This window comes from Coffea eugenioides, unplaced genomic scaffold (genome assembly GCF_003713205.1).
Source record: "Coffea eugenioides isolate CCC68of unplaced genomic scaffold, Ceug_1.0 ScVebR1_94;HRSCAF=444, whole genome shotgun sequence".
Taxonomy (NCBI): domain Eukaryota; kingdom Viridiplantae; phylum Streptophyta; class Magnoliopsida; order Gentianales; family Rubiaceae; genus Coffea; species Coffea eugenioides.
Genome location: NW_020864831.1, coordinates 212,808 through 218,024, shown reverse-complemented (window position 1 = coordinate 218,024; position 5,217 = coordinate 212,808).

Sequence of the window (5,217 nt, the reverse complement as noted above, 5' to 3'; positions counted from 1 at the left end):
TAAGCGTAGCGCAATTTGTGCCATTACCGCATAATGAGGACAAAACTGTTTTTGTTGTTAGGGCCAAGTTAGTTACATTTCCTGATTTTCTGGTTGCCTATGATGCTTGTATATGTTTATAAAACCCTATTGGGGTTGTGATTGGCATTGGCTTTATGACTCGTTATCGAGTCTCATTGTACTTGTTTGCGTGTTCTAGGGCGTGACGGTGGTTCACGAAATACTTTTGACGGACGTGCATGAAACAACACTTACTTGATTGGTGAGTATACTACTCACTTGAATGTTACAATGTGGCTTTGCTATATGTGATTTTGATGCCTTGAAGGCTTATTTGGCTATTGGAATTGATTGAGGTGAGGGTGTACTTGACCGCCCTCACCCCTTGTGATACCGTTAATGACTGTTTACCGCTTCACTGATATACTGCACTTGCTATATGAGATATTGAATTCACTTCATGAAAAACTGATTTGGTGTCGTTTGGACAAGTATCCAACGGCCTTACTGTACTACTGAGCTCAACCCCGTTGGTAGTCAATTGAATCGAGCCGGCGGGGGCTTGGTCGTGAAAATTGACATGCCACGGGGACTGTACTGGGGAATCTTGTAGTAATGAGACTCTTGATTCCGGTAAACTCGAGTATTACCAAAAGCTACTGATTGGAGTGCGGGCCCGGTTGGGGTATGTTTGGTGGAAGGGATGGGAGTGAAGTGGGTTCTACGGTTGGTACTCATAAACGTTGACGGAGAGTCAATGAGATTGGATCAAGAATGTAAGCGTGGAAATGGGCTATTGAGAGCCGTCCGTATCCTTTTACCGACTTGTTTTATTCTTTAATTGTGTACTTGAAATGAAAGGTTATGCTATATGCTCTTTGTTGCTTATGTGGTAGTAACTCACTGGGCTTAAGCTCATTCCATTCCATTTGTTTTCCTTACAGGAAAATGACCACTTTTGGAAAGGTTATACTTGTTGGTTGTCAAGTTGAGCTCATGTAAATGTATCTTTTGGATAGCTCTTTGAATGAAACCCTAATGTGTATTGGGTTCACTTTCTTTTGATTGGCAAACCGAACATGTATATTCGTAATGAATGGTTTTTGATATGCCGCTTTGGCTTGTAAATGTTACATTTCAATGTATGTATGTTTGGTTGATATTTGGTTGAATTTCGGATCAACTCGTATTTCAAACGGCAAAAGAAAAATTTTGGCTACTCTCGGCCTAGTATCTGGATTCTGACGTGGCCGGTACTGTTCATCATCGGCTTCGATTTTCATTTTTTTTATTTTGTGATTTTGACTTGTTTACGAGCGTGGGTATGTTCCGGAACGTATTAGATCGACGTGAACTGATCCGTAGTCCTGGCGAGAGCTGGGCAGGCAGTCCGCTAACCCCTTTGGTTCACCTTAGGGGAAAGTGGGGCTGTTACAAAGGGACCTTTTTTGTATGCCGGGGTGAGCCTAAAATGAAATGTATTCATGTTACAAATGCAAAGCATTGAATTTAAACATGTCACATCAAATGGGGTAGGCTCCTAGAGAGTGCCATGGCAGGACTCTTATTTCCTAGGGTTAATGAGTGCAATAGAGACAAAAACCAAGAAAAGTTAGTTCAATGAGATAAATACACATAACACATTGTAGCAAAACAACATAAAGATATAAAGCAATAAAAAGAAAAAAGGGGTTGGATCCCTCCCCTCGTGAATAGTGTCCATAAATAGGGTAAGGCAGACTCTACCCTAGGTAAACTATCATGGATGCATGAGGTATTGGCTCACTAATGCATCTAGACCCGATAGATTTTAGGTCCCCGAGCCTTCAGACTTGGAAACCAAAGGTCATCAATCCCAAGGTTCTTTGTCGGTGGCTCGAGCGATTCCCCAGACACTGCTACGCACACGTCGTGTCACGGCTACATGTCTAAGTGAATCTATCAAAAATCCTCAACCTTCAACTAAAAGCTAAAGGCTATTAACCCAAAGCTTAAAGCCGAAGATTGAGTGACCCCTCGGATCATGCTACGCACACGTCGTGTCGCGATCACACGTCCAAGTGGGTCGCCTAATCCTAATAGGGTGGAGTGGCGTGACAAGCCACTAAAAGAAAAAAAAATGAGGGGTGAAAAATTAAAGCGTATGCACGTATGCTAGTGCTCGTTTGGAGGGGAGGGATCAAGAACCAACGCGAGGCTCTAGGGTAATATGCCCCACCAAAATCACATAAGTAAACCATCCATCCATCAAAACAATCGTATGCCAATAGTGAGGGAGTGAGTTGATACGCGCGAAATGCAAAAAATCCTAAAAAGGAAAAATTGCCATCCTAAACATCCAAATGTAACATATAAGAAGGTTAAAAAAAGAAAAGAATCGACTAAATTAAATGCTTGGACTCTCTAAATCCCCAGTGGAGTCGCCAACTGTCGCGCCCCATTTTTTTTAAAAATAAATAATAGTTTAGAAAAATGGCTTTTGATTCAATTTTTGATTGAAAAATGAATTTTTGGTTTAGAAGAAAATGAAAAACATGGGTCTAAATGCCATCCTAAACATCCAAATGTAATATATAAGAAGGTTAAAAAAAGAAAAGAATCGACTAAATTAAATGCTTGGACTCTCTAAATCCCCAGTGGAGTCGCCAACTGTCGCGCCCCATTTTTTTTAAAAATAAATAATAGTTTAGAAAAATGGCTTTTGATTCAATTTTTGATTGAAAAATGAATTTTTGGTTTAGAAGAAAATGAAAAACATGGGTCAAAATGGGACTTGAAAATGTGACGATTTGACCCAAAATAAGTTTATAAAGGGTTTTGAAATAAAAATCGGAGTCGCCACTTGGTATTGAGTTAAGGTGTACCAAGTCACCTAAAAATTAATTTTAAAGGAAAAAGTAGAAAACCCTTTTTTAAACGACTCCAAGTCTACGAAAATCAGAGAAAAAGATTCAGGAGTCACATTTGAAGAAAGGGAAGGCAAGGATAAGAATCCAAGGCACCCTTTCAACCTAACCAAGGCTAGTTGCACGATTTAGTCAAAGATTTTCTTATTCTTAACCTAAAAATTTATCACATTTGGATGCACTATATGAATGCAAGCCCTAAACATAAGAGAGTGTCGGGGAGGGCGAAATTTCTCTTCAAAACTCAATTGGTACCAATCACATTAATTATGATGCCCAATTGTGACTTTTTAAAGAGGTCACGAATAATGTAAGAATATGAGACTCTAAGAAAAGAAAAGGAATAATTATACAAATGTATATGACCTAAAGGAATGCATCATGTCGGGTACGGGGGACTAATGTTCGTGATTCAATTTTCCTTTTAATAGAGGGAATACGAGCGTGCTAAGGCTAGAAAAGCCAAACTCGTCCATATCCCATATTCAAGGGGTATTCCCTAATCTAATCAAGAAAATGCACTACCCTAATCCCAATTCTAAAATGAAATGCAATTCTAATGTTATGTATCATACATAGGGGTATATATATAGGGAAATTAGGAATAAGGGCTATACGTATAAGGGGAATATCATACAAAATGATAAAAGACCCTAGAAAGTGAAAAATATGCATGAGATGACGTGATTTTATCATACAATCATGATCTAACGTGCGAAGGGCTCCTTAAGGGTCTAGCGTTGGACTAGCCCATATTTCTACTTTCTCACTAGCGTTGGACTAGCGAGGAATTGAACAAGGAAACCACAACTAGCGTTGGACTAGTGTGGTATCGAGAAATGGATCACAACTAGCGTTGGACTAGTATGATAACGTCACACATTAATTATAATCTCATAAAAACATAATAAAGCGAGTAAACACATAATATCACATAAACACATAACACATAGTCATGATATCTAGATGCAAGACCCTAAAAAAGCGGTAACACATAGCACGTAAGCATGCAAATCACACAAGCGAAAAGAAAGCGGATAAAACCCTAGCTATTACATTTGAAGGGGGCCTACTACAATCTAAAGGGGAAATAAAAATAAAATAAACCTAACTATTACAAATTGGCATTTAAATGCCTTGCCAAATAATCAAAAATTAAACTAAAATAAGTATACAAAATTAAAACAAAATAAAATAACTAAACAAATAAATAAATGAGAATATTCAAAAAGCATGCAAGTTCACACATAAGTTCACATAGGGGCACATGAGTCGAGTAAAAATCAAAATAAGGGGAAGAGTGTACCTCCCTTGAATTGGTACCCTAGAGGAGTGAAATTACTCATTTGCCCTCCAAAATAATAAAAAGGGGTCAAGGCATCACTTTAAACAAGTAATTACATGAAATAAACATTAAATATGGAAAATGAAAATTAAATCACTAAGTGGAATCAATTAAAGTATTTACATAAAACAAAACATCCATATGCAAGAAATTAAAGCAACAAGGACCTAATTAAAATAATCAAAAAGTTTGAAAGGGCCTAAAATAAAATACTAGAATTGATGGCTTAAAATGAGACCTATTAATGCTAAAACTTCACAAAAGGATTAATGAAAAACTCATTTGTTATGGTTAAACAACAAAAATAGCTAAGGTTTAAGCAAACGGAAATCGAAACTATAAATTTTCAAAATTATTAACTTTTCACTATTTCATCCTAAAAAATCATAAAGAATCTATCCAAGAATCATGTTAAGACATGTTAAGGAAAAAGGCATGTTTGGAGGGATACAATCGATTAAATTATTGAATTAATTGGGCCTAAAATGTGACGACCCCACCTCCCCCTAGGGCGTACCCCAGGGTTCGGCGGGTCGCCTGCCCAGCTCTCGCCGGGACTCAGTCATTCACTACAGTCCTCAATTAAAATCGGAATAAATCACAAGAATAAATAGGGCAGCAATCCAAACTTAAAGCGGAACTTATATACATTGCTATCTCAAAAGGAAGTACAACCATCAAATGTACAAAGGTTCTCACTTCACCATACAACTAGCCCGTGCCAAGCACTAGGGCGAGAACCATTACAAAAGAAACAAAAGACCTAGACTAGGCTAGTCTATGCTCTCATCCTGCTCGCCGTCCCCTGTTAAGGAAAACAAAACTAAAGGGGTGAGCTAAAAGCACAGTGAGGTTTCGAACAGATAATCAAACAATCAATTCAATACATTAAACATGGAGTATCAATAATTCAAGAAACATTTACAATGGAAAGCGATAGCAACATTCATTAAAAGGATATGGCTC